The sequence below is a fragment of the Pongo abelii genome, chromosome 4, assembly GCF_028885655.2.
Source record: "Pongo abelii isolate AG06213 chromosome 4, NHGRI_mPonAbe1-v2.0_pri, whole genome shotgun sequence".
Taxonomy (NCBI): Eukaryota; Metazoa; Chordata; class Mammalia; order Primates; family Hominidae; genus Pongo; species Pongo abelii.
The window spans coordinates 59,400,997-59,419,501 of NC_071989.2; the positions used below are offsets into that span (position 1 = coordinate 59,400,997).

The following is an 18,505-nucleotide window of genomic DNA, read 5'->3' on the forward strand; positions in this document are numbered from 1 at the left end:
GTTTGTGAAGGCACCAATCGACTCTCTGTATCTAGCTACTCTGGTGGGGCCTTGGAGAACCTTTATGTCTAGCTAAGGGATTGTAAATACACCAGTCAGCATTCTGTATCTAGCTCAAGGTTTGTAAACACACCAATCAGCACCTTGCATCTAGCTCAGGGTTTGTGAATGCACCAGTCGACACTCTGTATCTAGCTAATCTGGTGGGGATGTGGAGAACCTTTGTGTCTAGCTTAGGGATTGTAAACACATCAATCAGCGCCCTGTCAAAACATACCACTCAGCTCTACCAATCAGCAGGATGTGGGTGGGGCCAGATAAGAGAATAAAAGCAGAATGCCTGAGCCAGCAGTGGCAACCTGCTCGGGTCCCCTTCCACATTGTGGAAGCTTTGTTCTTTCGCTCTTTGCAATAAATCTTGCTACTGCTCACTCTTTGTGTCCACACTGCTTTTATGAACAGTAACACTCACCATAAAGGTCTGCAGCTTCACTCCTGAAGCTAGCGAGATCACAAGCCCACCAGGAGGAATAAACAGCTCCAGACACACTGCCTTAAGAGCTGTAACACTCACTGTGAAGGTCTGCAGCTTCACTCCTGAGCCAGCGAGACCACGAACCCACCAGAAGGAAGAAACTTTGAACACATCTGAACATCAGAAGGAACAAACTCCAGATGTGCCACCTTAAGAGCTGTAACACTCACTGCGAGGGTCCACAGCTTCATTATTGAAGCCAGTGAGACCAAGAACCCACTAATTCCAGACACATTTTGGCGACCATGAAGGGACATTTGCTTATCACTAAGCGGTGAGACCATCGCCTATAGCTGAGTGGCAAGACAATCACCTATCGCCAAGCAGTGAGTACCATTGGACCCCTTTCACTTGTTATTCTGTCTTATCTTTCCTTAGAATTCGGGTGCTAAATACTGGGCACCTGTCGGCCAGTTATAAGTGACTAGCATGGCCACCATACTAAAGACACGGTGTCTGTCTTTCTGGGAAAGGGCTTTCTAACAATCCCCAACTCTTCAGAGTTGGGACCATTGGTTTGCCTAGAACCAGCTTCCACTTTTCCTGTACTTCCGGGCTGAGCCGAGGGTCGACAAAGAGGAAAGCCATGCAGCTCCAGGGTCCCAACAACAAGTTGGTCGACCCTGCGGCCATGAGTGGAACTCTCAAAGGCATGTCGCCCAAGTGAGACTCGCCCATCTATCCTATCTATCCTGACCCTTGACCCCTGGGTCCTAATGCCTGCCAGACAAACTTTCTCTTGCCTCTCTTCTCTGAGGCTAGTCCCACTTCTAAGAATTGCTACTTGTCTCTTGTGCTTTTCTAGTTTCTCCTATAAGAATGATTTCTATTATAAACTCCAAGACTCTGTTACCTTCTTTAGGCACCCGGGCTCACTAATCAGAAAGACATAAGTTTTGCCCAAAGACCTGTCATAGTGGGAACTACCTGGAATTTTAGGATCCCACCTCAGACTAATAGGCCTAACAAAAGCTATTCCTGAAGCTAGAATATGGGGAGCCTCAGAAATTGTATCCTTCATATTCATATAAGTGAGGACAAAAGGTGTCACTCTTCCAACCCTGGAGATCCCTTCCCTCCCTCAAAGTATGGCCCTCTACTTCATTTCTGTGGCATAACATCCTTATAGGACAGGGGTAAAGTCCCAATACTGACAGGAGAATGCTTAGGACTCTAACAGGTTTTTGAGAATGCATCGGTAAGGGCCACTATATCTGATTTTTCTTGGTCAGTCCTCCTTGTGGTCCAGGAGCTGGGGCAAGTGCCAGCTCATGTCATCACCCTCACTGAGCCCCGGGTATGTTTAACTATTGAGGGCCAGGAAATTGACTTCCTCCTGGACACTGGTGTGGCCTTCTCAGTGTTAATCTCCTGTCCTGGATGACTGTCCTCAAGGTCCCCTAAATCCGACCTTCCTCGGTCCTCCATGTGGTCTGGGAGGAAAACTAGTGTTTCTGCTGCTGCGTCGGTGAGTGCGACTATTCCGATCAGCAGAGGCCAGGGACCATTGCAGCTTCTTGGGCAGGGGTTGTTTCTTCTGCTGCATTGGTGTGCACAACTATTCTGATCAGCAGGGTCCAGGGACCATTGCAGGTTCTTGGGCAGGGGGAGAAACAAAACAAACCAAAACTGTGGGCGGTTTTGTCTTTGAGATGGGAAACACTCAGGCATCAACAGGCTCACTCTTGAAATGCATCCTAAGCCATTGGGACCAATTTGACCGGCAAACCCTGAAAAAGAGGCAGCTCATTTTTTTCTGCACTACAGCTCAGCCCCAATATTCCCTTTCTGATGGGGAAAAATGGCCACCTGAGGGAAGTACAAATTACAATACTATCCTGCAGCTTGACCTTTTCTGTAAGAGGGAAGGCAAATGGAGTGAAATACCTTATGTTCAAGCTTTCTTTTCATTGAGGGAGAATACACAACTATGCAAAGTTTGCAATTTACATCCCACGGGAGGACCTCTCAGCTTACCCCCATATCCTAGCCTCCCTATAGCTCCCCTTCCTATTAATGATAATCCTCCTCTAATCTCCCCTGCCCAGAAGGAAATAAGCAAAGAAATCTCCAAAGGACCACAAAAACCCCTGGGCTATTGGTTATGTCCCCTTCAAGCTGTAGGGGGAGGGGAATTTGGCCCAACCTGGGTACATGTCCCCTTCTCCCTCTCTGATTTAAAGCAGATCAAGGAAGATCTGGGAAAGTTTTCAGATGATCCTGATAGGTATATAGATGTCCTACAGGGTCTAGGGCAAACCTTTGACCTCGCTTGGAGAGATGTCATGCTACTGTTAGATCAAACCCTGGCCTTTAATGAAAAGAATGCAGCTTTAGCTGCAGCCTGAGAGTTTGGAGATACCTGGTACCTTAGTCAAGTAAATGATAGAATGACAGCTGAAGAAAGGGACAAATTCCCTACCAGTCAGCAAGCCATCCCCAGTATGGATCCCCACTGGGACCTTGACTCAAATCATGGGGACTGGAGTCATAAACATCTGACCTGTGTTCTAGAAGGACAAGGAGAACTAGAAAAAAGCCCATGAATTATTCAATGATGTCCACCATAACTCAGGGAAAGGAAGAAAATCCTTCTGCCTTCCTCGAGCAGCTATGGGAGGCTTTAAGAAAATATACTCCCCTGTCACCCGAATCACTCAAGGGTCAATTGATTCTAAAAGATGTTTATTATCCAATCAGCCACAGATATCAGGAGAAAGTTCCAAAAGCAAGCCCTAGGCCCTGAACAAAATCTAGAGGCATTATTAAACCTGGCAACCCCGGTGTTCTATAATGGGGCCCAAGAGGAGCAGGCCCAAAATGTAAAGTGAGATCAGAGAAAGGCCACAGCCTTAGTCATGGCCCTCAGACAAACAAACCTTTGTGGTTCAGAAGGAACAGAAAATGAAGCAGGCCAATCACCTGGTAGGGCTTGTTATCAGTGTGGTTTACTAGGACACTTTAAAAAAGATTGTCCAATGAGAAACAAGCTGCCCCTTCGTCCATGTCCACTATGCAGAGGCAATCACTGGAAGGTGCCCTGCCCCAGAGGATGAAGGTTCCCTGGGTCAGAAGCCCCCAACCAGATGATCCAACAACAGGACTGAGGGTGCCTGGGGCGAGCGCCAGCTCATGTCATCACCCTCACTGTGCCCCGGGTATGTTTAACTATTGAGGGCCAGGAAATTGACTTCCTCCTGGACACTGGTGCGGCCTTCTCAGTGTTAATCTCCTGTCCTGGATGACTGTCCTCAAGGTCCATTACCATCCGAGGAATCCTGGGACAGCCTGTAACCAGGTATTTCTCCCACCTTCTCAGTTGTAATTGGGAGACTTTGCTCTTTTCACATGCCTTTCTTGTTATGCCTGAAAGTCCCACACCCTTATTAGGGAGGGATATATTAGCCAAGGCTGGAGCTATTATCTACATGAATATGGGGAACAAGTTACCCATTTGTTGTCCCCTACTTGAGAAGAGAATCAACCCTGAAGACTGGGCATTGGAAGGACAATTTGGAAGGGCAAAAAATGCCCTCCCAGTCCAAATCAGGTTAAAAGATCCCACCACTCTTCCTTATCAAAGGCAATATCCCTTAAAGCCTGAAGCTCATAAAGGATTACAGAATATAGTTAAACATTTGAAAGCTCAAGGCTTAGTAAGGAAATGCTGCAGTCCCTGCAACACTCCAATTCTAGGGTACAAAAACCGAAAGGTCAGTGGAGACTAGTGCAAGATCTTAGACTCATTAATGAGACAGTAATTCCACTATATCCAGTTGTACCCAACCCCTATACCCTGCTCTCTCAAATACCGGAGGAAGCAGAATGGTTCATGGTTCTGGACCTCAAGGATGCCTTCTTCCGTATTCCCCTGCACTCTGATTCCCAGTTCCTCTTTGCTTTTGAGGATCCCACAGACCACACATCCCAACTTACATGGACGGTCTTGCCCCAAGGGTTTAGGGATAGCCCTCATCTGTTTGGTCAGGAACTGGCCCAAGATCTAGGCTACTTCTCAAGTCCAGGCATTCTGGTCCTTCAATATGTGGATGATTTACTTTTGGCTATCAGTTCAGAAGCCTCATGCCAGCAGGCTACTCTAAGCCTCTTGAACTTTCTAGCTAATCAAGGGTACAAGGTGTCTAGGTCAAAGGCCCAGCTTTGCCTACAGCATGTTAAATGTCTAGGCCTAATCTTAGCCAAATGGACCAGGGCCCTCAGCAAGGAATGAATACAGCCTATACTGGCTTATCCTCACCCTAAGACATTAAAACAGTTGAGGGGGTTCCTTGGAATTACTGGCTTTTGCCAACTATGGATCCCCAGATACAGTGAGATAGCCAGGCCCCCCTACACTCTAATCAAGGAAACCCAGAGGGAAAATACTCATCTAGTCGAATGGGAACCAGAGGCAAAAACAGCCTTCAAAACCTTAAAGCAGGCCCTAGTACAAGCTCCAGCTTTAAGCCTTCCCACAGGACAGAACTTCTCTTTATATGTCACAGAGAGAGCCGGGATAGCTCTTGGAGTCCTTACTCAGACTCATGGGACAACCCCACAACCAGTGGCATACCTAAGTAAGGAAATTGATGTAGTAGCAAAAGGCTGGCCTCACTGTTTAAGGGTAGTTGCAGCAGTGGCCATCTTAGTGTCAGAGGCTATCAAAATAATACAAGGAAAGGATCTCACTGTCTGGACTACTCATGATGTAAATGACATACTAGGTGCCAAAGGAAGTTTATGGCTATCAGACAACCACCTACTTAGATACCAAGCACGTGCGTGGCCCTCAACCCTGCCACATTTCTCCCAGAGGATGGGGAACCAATCAAGCATGACTGCCAACAAATTATAGTCCAGACTTATGCCGCCTGAGATGATCTTTTAAAAGTCCCCTTAACTAATCCTGACCTTAACCTATACACTGATGGAAGTTCAGTTGTGGAGAATGGGATACAAAGGGCAGGTTACACCATAGTTAGTGATGTAACCATACTTGAAAGTAAGCCTCTTGCCCCAGGGACCAGTGCCCAGTTAGCAGAACTAGTGGCACTTACCCGAGCTTTAGAACTGGGAAAGGGAAAAAGAATAAACGTGTATACAGATAGCAAGTATGCTTATCTAATCCTACATGCTCATGCTGCAATATGGAAAGAGAGGGAGTTCCTAGCCTCTGGGGAAACCGCCATTAAATACCACAAGGAAATTATAGAGTTATTGCATGCAATGCAAAAACACAAAGAGGTGGGAATCTTACACTGACAAAGCCATCAAAATGGGAAGAAGAGGGGAGAACAGCAGCATAAAGAGCTGGCAGAGGCAGCAGAAAGGAAAGAAAGAGACAGGAAGTCAAAGAAAGAGGCAGAGAGGAAGAGACAAAGAAGAAGTCAGAGAGAAAGAGAAACAGACACAGAAATTCAGAGAGAGAGTTAAAAAAGAGATGAAGAGACAAAGAAGAAGTTGAAGAGAGAAAGAGAGAGATGGAAGTAGTAAAGAAAAAACAGTGTACCCTATTCCTTTAAAAGCCAGGGTAAATTTTCTACCCAGCCAAGGCATATTCTACTTATGTGGGTCTTCAACCCATATCTGCCTCTCTAACAGTTTGCAAGAAATAACTAAATCCTTCCTTACTTTACAATCCCAAGTAGACTCTTTGGCAGCAGTGACTCTCCAAAACTGCCGAGGCCTAGATCTCCTCACTGTTGAGAAAGGAGGACTCTGCACTTTCTTAAGGGAAGACTGTTGTTTTTACACTAACCAGTCAGGGATAGTAAAAGACGCCACCCAGCGTTTAGAGGAAAAGGCTTCTGAAATCAGACAATGCCTTTCAAATTCTTATACCAACTTCTGGAGTTAGGCAACATGGCTTCTCCCCTTTCTAGGTCCCATGGCAGCCACCTTGATGTTACTTGACTTTGGGCCCTGTATTTTTAACCTTCTTGTCAAATTTGTTTCCTCTAGAATTGTGGCCATCAAGCTACAGATGGTCTTACAAATGGAACCCAAAATGAGTTCAACTAACAACTTCTACCAAGGACCCATGGACCAACCCACTGGCACTTCCCCTGGCCTAGAGAGTTTCTCTCTGAAGGACACTACAAATGCAGGGCCGCTTCTTTGCACCTATCCAGCAGGAAGTAGCTAGAGCAGGCATTGGCCAAATTCCCAACAGCAGTTGGGGTGCCCTGTTTAGAGGGGGGACTGAGAGGTGACAGTGTGCTGGCAGTCCTCACAGCCCTAGATCGCTCATGGTGCCTCCTTTGCCTGGGCTCCCACTTTGGTGGCACTTGAGGAGCCCTTCAGCCCACCGCTGCACTGTGGGAGCCCCTTTCTGGGCTGGCCAAGGCCAGAGCTGGCTCCCTCAGCTTGCGGGGAGGTGTGGAGGGAGAGGCATGAGCAGGAACCAGGGCTGCACATGGCGCTTGCGGCCAGCTGGAGTTCCGGGTGGGTGTGGGCTTGGCAGGCCCCGCATTCAGAGCAGCCGGCTGGCCCTGCCGGCCCTAGGCAATGAGGGGCTTAGCACCTGGGCCAACAGCTGCGGAGGGTGTACTGGGTCCCCCAGCAGTGCCAGCCCACCAGCGCTGTGCTTGATTTCTCACTGGGCCTTAGCTTCCTTCCCATGGGGCAGGGCTCAGGACCTGCAGCCCGCCGTGCCTGAGCCTCCCACCCTCTCCGTGGGCTTCTGGGCTGCCCGAGCCTCCCCGATGAGCACCACCCCCTGCTCCATGGCGCCCAGTCCCATCGACCACCCAAGGGCTGAGGAGTGTAGGCGCACAGCATGGGACTGGCAGGCAGCTCCACCTGCAGCCTCAGTGTGGGATCCACTGGGTGAAGCCAGCTGGGCTCCTGAGTCTGGAGGGGACATGGAGAAACTTTATGTCTAGCTAAGGGATTGTAAATACACCAATCAGCACCCTGTATCTAGCTCAGGGTTTGTGAAGGCACCAATCGACACTCTGTATCTAGCTACTCTGGTGGGGCCTTGGAGAACATTTATGTCTAGCTAAGGGATTGTAAATACACCAATCGGCACTCTGTATCTAGCTCAAGGTTTGTAAACACACCAATCAGCACCTTGCATCTAGCTCAGGGTTTGTGAATGCACCAGTTGACACTCTGTATCTAGCTAATCTGGTGGGGACATGGAGAACCTTTGTGTCTAGCTCAGGGATTGTAAACGCACCAATCAGTGCCCTGTCAAAACAGACCACTCGGCTCTACCAATCAGCAGGATGTGGGTGGGGCCAGATCAGAGAATAAAAGAAGACTGCCCAAGCCAACAGTGACAACTGGCTCGGGTCCCCTTCCACACTATGGAAGCTTTCCTCTTTCGCTCTTTGCAATAAGTCTTGCTACTGCTCACTCTTTGGGTCCACACTGCTTTTATGAGCTGTAACACTCACTGTGAACGTCTGCTGCTTCACTCCTGAGCCAGCGAGACCACAAACCCACAGAAGGAAGAAACTCCGAACACATCCGAACATCAGAAGGAACAAACTCCAGACGCGCCACTTTAAGAGCTGTAACACTCACCATGAGGGTCCGCGGCTTCATTCTTGAAGTCAGTGAGACCAAGACCCCACCAATTCCAGACACACTTAGATACCTACAAAGAGACTTAGACTCTCACACAATAATAATGGGAGACTTTAACACCCTACTGTCAACATTAGACAGATCAACAAGACAGGAAGTTAACAAGGATACCCAGGAATTGAACTCAGCACTGCACCAAGCAGACCTAACAGACATACACAGAACTCTCGATCCCAAATCAACAGAATATACATTCTTTTTAGCATCACACCACACCTATTCCAAAATTGACCATATAACTGGAAGTAAAGCGCTCCTCAGCAAATGTAAAAGAACAGAAATTATAACAAACTGTCTCTCAGACCACAGTGCAATCAAACTAGAACTTAGGATTAAGAAACACTAAAAACTGCTCAACTACATGGAAACTGAACAATCTGCTCCTAAATGACTACTGGGTACATAATGAAATGAAGGCAGAAATAAAGATGTTCTTTGAAACCAATGAAAACAAAGAAACAACATACCAGAATCTCTGGGACACATTCAAAGCAGTGTGTACAGGGAAATTGATAGCACTAAATGCCCACAAGAGAAAGCAGGAAAGATCTAAAATGGACACCCTAACATCACAATTAAAAGAACTGGAGAAGCAAGAGCAAACACATTTAAAAGCTAGCAGAAGGTAAGAAATAACTAATGTCAGAGCAGAACTGAAGGAAATAGAGACACAAAAAACCCTTCAAAAAATCAATGAAGCCAGGAGCTGGTTTTTTGAAAAGATCAACAAAACTGATAGACCACTAGAAAGACTAATAAAGAAGAAAAGAGAGAAGAATCAAATACATGCGATAAAAGATGATAAAGGGGATATCACCACCAATCCCACAGAAATACAAACTACCATCAGAGAATACTATAAATACCTCTATGCAAATAAACTAGAAAATCTAGAAGAAATGGATAAATTTCTCGACACATACACCCTCCCAAGACTAAACCAGGAAGAAGTTGAATCTCTGAATAGACCAATAACAGGCTCTGAAAGTGAGGCAACAAACTGCACATTGTGCATATGTACCCTAAAACTTAAAGTATAATAATAATTAAAAAAAGAAAAAAAAAAGAAAAACAAGCAAAGTAAGAAATAAACCTTAAAAAAATAAAAAATAAAAATAAAAAAATAAAGAAATTGAGGCAATACTTAATAGCTTACCAACCAAAAAAGGTCCAGGACCAGATGGATTCACAGCCGAATTCTACCAGAGGTACAAGAAGGAGCTGGTACCATTCCTTCTGAAACTATTCCAATCAGTAGAAAAAGAGGGAATCTTCTCTAACTCATATATGGGGCCAGCATCATCCTGATACCAAAGCCTGGCAGAGACACAACAAAAAAAGAGAATTTTAGACCAATATCCTTGATGAACATTGATGCAAAAATCCTCAACAAAAAAGTAGCAAACTGAATCCAGCAGCACATCAAAAAGCTTATCCACCATTATCAAGTGGGCTTCATCCCTGGGATGCAAGCCTGGTTCAACATATGAAAATCAATAAACGTAATCCATCATATAAACAGAACCAAAGACAACAGCCAAATGATTATCTCAATAGATGCAGAAAAGGCCTTTGACAAAATTCAACAACACTTCATGCTAAAAACTCTGAATAAATTAGGTATTGATGGAACGTATCTCAAAATAATAAGAGCTATCTATGACAAACCCACAGCCAATATCATACTGAATGAGCAAAAACTGGAAGCATTCCCTTTGAAAACTGGCACAAGACAGGGATGCCCTCTCTCACCACTCCTATTCAACATAGTGTTGGGAGTTCTGGCCAGGGCAATCAGTCAGGAGAAGGAAATAAAGGGTATTCAATTAGGAAAAGAGGAAGTCAAATTGTCCCTGTTTGCAGATGACATGATTGTATATCTAGAAAACCCCATCGTCTCAGCCCAAAATCTCCTTAAGCTGATAGGCAACTTCAGCAAAGTCTCAGGATACAAAATCAATGTGCAAAAATCACAAGCATTCTTATATACCAATAACAGACAAACAGAGAGCCAAATCATGAGTGAAGTCCCATTCACAATTGCTTCAAACAGAATAAAATACCTAGGAATCCAACTTACAAGGGATGTGAAGGACCTCTTCAAGGAGAACTATAAACCACTTCTCAATGAAATGAAAAAGGACACAAACAAATGGAAGACCATTCCATGCTCATGGGTAGGAATAATCAATATTGTGAAAATGGCCCTCCTGCCCAAGGTAATCTATAGATTCAATGCCATCCCCATCAAGCTACCAATGACTTTCTTCACAGAATTGGAAAAAACTACTTCAAAGTTCATATGGAACCAAAAAAGAGCCCGCATCGCCAAGTCAATCCTAAGCCAAAAGAACAAAGCTGGAGGCATCAAGCTACCTGACTTCAAACTATACTACAAGGCTACAGTAACCAAAACAGGATGGTACTGGTACCAAAACAGAGATATAGACCAATGGAACAGAACAGAGCCCTCAGAAATAATGCTGCATATCTACAACTCTCTGATCTTTGACAAACCCGACAAAAACAAGAAAAGGGGAAATGATTCCCTATTTAATAAATGGTGCTGGGAAAACTGGCTAGCCATATGTAGAAAGCTGAAACTCGACCCCTTACTCACACCTTATACAAAAATTAATTCAAGATGGATTAAAGACTTAAATGTTAGACCTAAAACCATAAAAACCCTAGAAGAAAACCTAGGCAATACCATTCAGGACATAGGCATGAGTAAGGACTTCATGTGTAAAACACCAAAAGCAATGGCAACAAAAGACAAAATTGAGAAACAGGATCTAATTAAACTAAGGAGCTTCTGCGCAGCAAAAGAAACTACCATCAGAGTGAACAGGCAATCTACAGAATGGGAGAAAATTTTTGCAATCTACCCAGCTGACAAAGGGCTAATATCCAGAATCTACAATGAACTCAAATAAGTTTACAAGAAGAAGACAAACAACCCCATCAAAAAGTGGGTGGAGTATATGAACAGACACTTCTCAAAGGAAGACATTTATGCAGCCAAAAGGCACATGAAAAACTGCTCATCATCACTGGCCATCAGAGAAATGCAAATCAAAACCACAATGAGGTACCATCTTACACCAGTTAGAATGGCAATCATTAAAAAGTCAGGAAACAACAGGTGCTGGAGAGGATGTGGAGAAATAGGAACACTTTTACACTGTTGGTGGGACTGTAAACTAGCTCAACCATTGTGGAAGTCAGTGTGGCCATTCCTCAGGGATCTAGAACTAGAAATACAATTTGACCCAGCAATCTCATTACTGTGTATACACCCAAAGGATTATAAATCATGCTGCCATAAAGACACATACACACGTATGTTTATTGCAGCACTATTCATAATAGCAAAGACTTGGAAACAAGCCAAATGTCCAACAATGATAGACTGGATTAAGAAAATGTGCCACATATACACCATGGAATACTATGCAGCCATAAATAATGATGAGTTCATGTCTTTAGAGGGACATGGATGAAGCTGGAAACCATCATTCTCAGCAAACTCTCGCAAAGACAAAAATCCAAACACCACTTGTTCTCACTCATAGGTGGGAATTGAACAATGAGAACACATGGACACAGGAAGGGGAACATCACACACCAGGGACTCTTGTGGGCTGGGGGAAGGGGAGAGGGATAGCATTAGGAGATATACCTATTGTTAAATGATGAGTTAATGGGTACAGCACAACAACATGGCACATGCATACATATGTAACTAACCTTCACATTGTGAACATGTACCCTAAAACTTGAAATATAATTTTAAAAAATGGAAAAATATTTTCATTTAAATAATAAGAAAACAAAATATATTAAAATTTATAGGATTCCACTAAAACATTCCCTAGAGGGAAATTTATGACATTAAATGAATATGTGTTCTTGATGAGTATTCATGCAAAAATCCTCCACAAAATGTTGGTGAACCAAATCCAGCAGCACATAATAAAGCTGATACACCACAACCAACTCAGCTTTATCCCTAGGATGCAAGGTTGGTTCCACATATCCAAATCAATAAATGTGATTCATCACATAGAGATAACTAAAGACAGAAACCACACTTTAATCTCAATAGATGCAGAAAAGGCTTTCAATAAAATTCAACATCTCTTCAAAAAAAAGAAAAAGAAAGAATTAGTGAACTCAAAGATAAGAAAACAACAGACTCGAACAATGCTACAGGCCAAATTTACCTCAGAGATGTGTAATAAACATTCCTCTCACTAGTGGCAGAATCTGCATTCTTCTCAAGTAAACACGGAATATTCTACAGGATATGTCACATATTAGGTCACAAAACAAGTTTTAACAAACTTAAGGTTGAAATTAAACCAAGTATCTTTTCTGAGCACCATGAAATTAAACTACATACTATAAATGGTAATAAAATAAATGGTACACACACAAAAAATGAAGTTATCCAATGCTCATGAGTTGGAAGAATCAATAGGGTTAACTTGTCCATACTATCCAGTGTTCAACAGATTCCATGCAATCCTCATCAAAATTCCAGCTGAATTAATTATATTTCTTTACTGAAGTTAAAACAGAAATATAGATCAAATGGAACAGAATAGAGAGCCCAGAAATAAAATCATGCATATACAACCAACTGATCTTCAAAAAGGGTGCCAAGAATCCACAATGGGGTAAAACTGTCTCTTCCACAAATAGTGTTAGGAAAACCAGATACTCACATGCAGAAGAATAAATTGGACTCTCATCTCACACCATATATAAAAATCACCTCAAAATAAAGACTTAAATGTAAGACCCCAAACTGTAAAACTCTTAGTACACATAGGGGGAAAGCTTCTGGATGTTCATCTTGACAATGATTTCCTGTATATGACAAAAGCCCAGGCAATAACAACAAAAATGAACAAGTGAAACTCCTTTAGACTAAATAGCTCCTGTATAGCAAAAGAACCAATCAACAGAGTAAAAAGGCAGCCTATAGAATGGGTTAAAATATTTGCAAACCACATATCCAATAATGGGTTAATCTCCAAATATATAAGGAACTTCTACAACTCATTATCAAAAAATAATTTTTAATGGGCAAAGGATTTGAATAGACATTTCTCCAAAGATGACATACAAATGGCCAAAAAATATATAAAAAAGCATTCAAACTGGGCTCAGTGGCTCACACCTATAATCCAACACTTTGGAAAGCTGAGGTGAGAGGATCACTTGAGCCCAGGAATACGAGACCAGTCTGGGCAACATAGTGAGACCCTATCTCTACAAAACATTTAAAAATTAGCCAAGCATGGTGGTACATGCCTGTAGTCCCAGTTACCCAGGAGGCTGAGGCAGGAGGATCACTCAAGTCCAGGAGATTGAGGCTGCAGCAAGCTGTGTTTGCACCACTATACTCCAGCTGGGTGGCACAGTGAGACTCTGTCTCAAAAAAAAAAATATTCAGCATCACTAGTCATCAGGGAAATGTCAATCACCTCACACCTTTAGGATGACTCTTAAAAAACAAGTGCTGTTGAGGATGTGGAAAAGTTGGAACTCTTATACACTGTTGATGGGAATAGTTGATGCAGCCACTATGGAAAGCAATATGGAGGTTCCTCACAAAAGTAAAAATAGAACAACTATATGATCCAGCAACCCCACTTCTGGGTATATATCCAATAGAATTGAAATCAGGAACTCAAAGGAATTTCTGCGTTCTTATGTTCACTGCAGCATTATTAGCAACACCCAAGATTTCAAAACAATCTAAATGTCCCTCAATAGATGAATGGATAAAGAAAATGTGACATATACATACAGTGAAATATTATTTAGCTCTTAAAAAAATTCTACCATATATAAGAACATGGATAAATCTGAAGGATATTGTGCTAAGTGAGATAGCCAGAACAAATGCTGTATGATGCCACTTATCTGAGTTATCTAATGTTAAGTCAATCTCATAGAAAGTAAAATGGTGGTCACTAGGAGCTGGGGGAAGGGTAAATGGGAAGTTGCTGACCAAAGTTTCACTTATGTAAGACAAATAAGGTATAAAGACAAATAAGGTGAGACTCTGTCTTTACAAAATATTGTAAAAATTAGCCAGATGTGGTGGCATGCACCTGTGGTCCAAACTACTCAGGAGGCTGAAGTGGGAGAATTGCTTGAGCCCGGGAGATTAAGCCTGCAGTGAGTACTGTTCACTCCACTGCACTCCAGCCTGGGCAACAGAGCAAGACCCTGTCTCAAAAAAAAAAAAAAAAAAAAAAGAGATCCGGTGTACAACATTGTGCCTATACTTGACAATACTGTATAGTGCACTTAAAAATTTGTTAAGAAGGTAAATCTCAAGTTCAGTGTTTCTGCCACAATAAAAAAATAACTAAAAATTAAAAACAAACTTTGGTTTCTCTTTAGATAAACATACTTATGTTTATATTTTAAATTACCATATTTTATATTTAGGCTAAAGGTTTTTGATTGCCCCAATTCAGGAGACTTCAGAATGTAAAGCAGAATTAGAGTATCAATTGATAATTGTTTTCAGAATCTCAAAAGTTTTAGAAGCATAACATTTTTTCACTGCACAGAATTTTAATGCTTTCAGCACTACCTGCCTCAGCAAAGCACACAGGCTGGCTCATGGTACTATCAGACAGGTGTCCATCTCACTCATAAACATGTGCTGCTGAATGATATCTCTAGCCACAAACTGTCTCCTGCCATTGGAAATCATTGTGAACCTTGATTAAACACTCTTGTCTCCTGCACCGCATTTTAGCTACTATAATGGCTCCAGAACCCCTATTCACAGAAAGAAATATATGAGTAAATGTAGTTATTATAGGGAGGTGACATGAATATGAATATTTACTCTGGTGTTTTGTGTGTACAGATATATTTTAGTAAGTGTGAAAGGTTTTGATTCAAACTTGAAAATGTACTTATTTCCAAAATAAAATAACCTTTTTTTTTCTCACTATAAAGCAGCTATTGTAGCTATGGCTAGATACAATGAGAGATTTAATATATATAATTTCTTTCTCTTATGTAGCTATAGTAACACAAAACAAAGATTATTCTCAAATGATCTTTATCAAGTTTATACATAAATATTGTCAATCATTCAATGATGAAAGGACATTTTAAAACCTGTATTGTCATTTAAATAGAAATAAGAAAGACTTTTTTTTTTTTTTTCTCGTAAGGACTATCTGGTAAGACATCTGAGCACGTGGGCTTGTAACTGACTCTGTACTTTGCTTTTATGCCAATAGTTTGAGCTGATAGTCTAGGTTGATTTTCTACCTAAACCAATAATAAAGAAGTAAAAAAAAAAAATCCATATTCTTTTCTAATACTAATCATTTAATGCTTAGACTAATGAATTGATTCGAACATTTTAAAATATTTTGTTTTGAAAAAATTACAGATTCATAGAAAGTTGCAAAGATATTACAGAGAGATCTCATTTTCACCTAGTTCAGTTTCTCCCCTAATTCAGTTTCTCCCCATGCTTATATCTTAAGTAATTATAGTACAATATCAAAAGAAGGAAATTGACTTTGGTTATAATGTATATGTATTAGTTCTATCTCTTTTATCACATATGCAGATTCACACAACCAAGATACAAAACTAACCCATTCCCACAAAGATCTCCCTATTAATATCTCTTTATAGTCACATCTACTCACACTTCCCTGCCCCCCCACCCCCACCCCCAGCATTCCTAACCCATGGTAACCACTAATTTGTTTTCCATCTCAGTAATTTTGTCCTTTCAAGGACATCATATCAATGGACTCAGATCTTTTGACATGGGCTTTTTTTTTTCACTTAGCATAACGTCCTTGAAATCCATCCAAATTGTTGCATGTATCAACAATTCATTCCTCTTTATTACAGAGCAATATTCCACGATATGGATGTACCACAGTTTGTTTAAATGTCCTCCTACTTTAAGATATTTTGTTTACTTACAGCTTTAAGCTTTTATAACTAAAGCCGTTATGAATAATCATGTACAATTCTTTGTGTGGACATAAGTTTTCATTCCTCTGAGATAAATGCCCAGGAATGAGATTTATTGGCCAGATAAGTGTATGTTTATTCCTTTAAGAAACTGCTGCAGCTGGGTGTAGTGGCTTACGCCTGTAATCTCAGTAATTTGGGAAGCCAAGGTGGGTGAATCACCTGAGAGCAGGAGTTCAAGACCAGCCTGGCCAACATGGTGAACTCCATCTCTATTAGAAATACAAAAATTAGTCGGGCATGGTGGCAGGCACCTGTAATCTCCGCTACGAGGGAGGCTGAGGTAGCAGAATTGCTTGAACCAGGGAGGCGGAGGTTGCAATGAGCCGAGATCATGCCACTGCACTTCAGCCTGGGCGAAAAAGCAAGACTCTGCCTCAAAAATAAATTAAGAAAAAAAAAAAAGAAAAAGAAAAAGAAACTGCTGAACTACTTTTCAGCGTCTGTACATTTCCACAAACAATGTATGAGAGAGATAATTTCTGTGTATGCTTACCAACATTTGGTATTGTCAGTAGTTTTAAGCTATTCTTATATGTATGTAGTGACATTCATTGTGGGCTTCATTTGCAGTTTTTAATCGCTAGTGATGAACATCTTTGCATGTGCTTATTTGCCATCTATATATCCTCTTTGGCCTGTTTATGTCTCTTGCTCATTTTCTAGCTAGAATTTTTGTTTTGTTGTTATTGTTGAGTTTTGAGAGTTCTTTAAATATTCTAAATGAATCATCTGTAAGATATACGGTTCCCAAATATTTTTTCCCAGTGTGTAGATTGTCTTTTCATCCTCTTAACAAGGTCCTTCAGAGTAAAAGTTTTAAGTTTTGATGAAGTGTAATTTACAAATTTTATTTTTATGGCTTTTTTGATGTCAAGCACTCTTTATCAAGCCCTAGATCTTAAAGCTTTTTTTCTTCTGAAAAATGTATAGGATTTTTTATCCTATCACTTTTTAAATTATAATTTTAAAAACCATAAGACTTGCCATGGTTAAGATGAACTATTTTTAAGTGTACAGTTTAGTAATGTTAAGTATATTTGCATTGTTGTGAAACAGATCTCCAGAACATTTTCTTGCAAAACTTAAACTCTATACCCATTAACCAATTACTCTTCTTCCCTCCCCCATCCCCTAGTAACCATGTCCTTCAAGTTCATCCATGTGACAGGATTCCCTCCATTTTAAAGACTGAATAATGTTCCATTGTATGAATATACCACATTTTGCTTATCCACTCATCTGTCAATGACATTTGGACATGTGCATTGCTTCCACCTCTTGGCTTTGTGAGAAGTGCTTCTATAAACATGGGTGGAACAGGTTTGTAGTTTGCTTTAAAATGAAATCTATAATCCAGTTTGAGATTATTTTTGGCTAATGTGTGAGATTTAAGGTGAGGGTCATCTTTCTGGATATACAATTTTTCCAGGAACATTTGTTGAAAAGACTCTTTGGCAATACTTGCGTGGAACTATTTCTGGTTTCCTTTTCTATTTCATTGATCTGTTTTTCTATCTTTCAGCTAGTACCACACAGTCTTGATTAAGATAGTTATATAATAACTCTTAAAATAAGATGAAGTGATTTCTCCAACTTCATTTCTATTTTTCAAAAATTGTTTCAGCTCTTCTATTTCCTTTTCCTTTCCTAATAAACTTTAAAATAACTTTAGTTTTGTCTTTAAAAAATCTTGCTAAGATTTTTATAATAATTGTGTAAAATATGTGTATTACCTTGGGGAGAAATGACGTTTTTACTCTGTTGAGTGTTCCAATCCATGAACACTGGATGTCTATTTATTTAAACCTTCTTTCTTTCACCACTGTTTTGTAGTTTACATTATAGTAGCCCTGTACATATTTTGTTAGATTTCTACCTAAGTACTTCAGTGTTTTAAAAAGATTATATGTAGTATTGTATTCTTAATTTTAGTTTCCACAGGACAATTGCTTTCATGTAGGAATACAATTAATTTTATATGTTTTACTTGGAACTTTTGGCATCGCTGAACTCATCAGTTCTGGGAGTATTTTTATAGATCCCTTATTTTTTATGTAGACCACAGTGGCATCTGCAAGTAGGAACAGCTTTACATTTTCCCTTCTAATTGATGTCTTTTATTTCCTTTTCTTACCTTATTGAGCTTCCTAGAACTTCCTGTAATATGTTGACTAGCAGTGGGACTGGGAGACATCACTGCATTGTTCTCATCTTAAGAGGAAGGCATTCTACTTTCACCACTAAGTAATATGTTAGCTATAAGATTTTTGTAAATTTTCTTCATCAAGTTGAAGCTGTTTCTTTTCCTTATTTTCTGGGCTTTTATCATAA

The 18,505-nt window shown here is 41.1% G+C and overlaps 1 protein-coding gene across 2 annotated transcripts in view; it reads right to left on the reverse strand.

Annotated features, from left to right (window-relative positions):
* Window positions 1-18,505, reverse strand: part of EMB (embigin) — a 126,230-nt gene that overhangs the window by 47,906 nt on the left and 59,819 nt on the right. Inside the window, exon 11 of one of the 2 annotated variants that reach the window (XR_008525250.2) lies at window positions 9,288-9,448. The gene's annotated coding sequence lies outside the window, so the exon portion shown is untranslated. Of the gene's footprint in view, window positions 1-9,287; window positions 9,449-12,394; window positions 12,700-18,505 lie in introns of those variants that run through there. The other variant, XR_008525249.2, reaches the window with a different exon arrangement.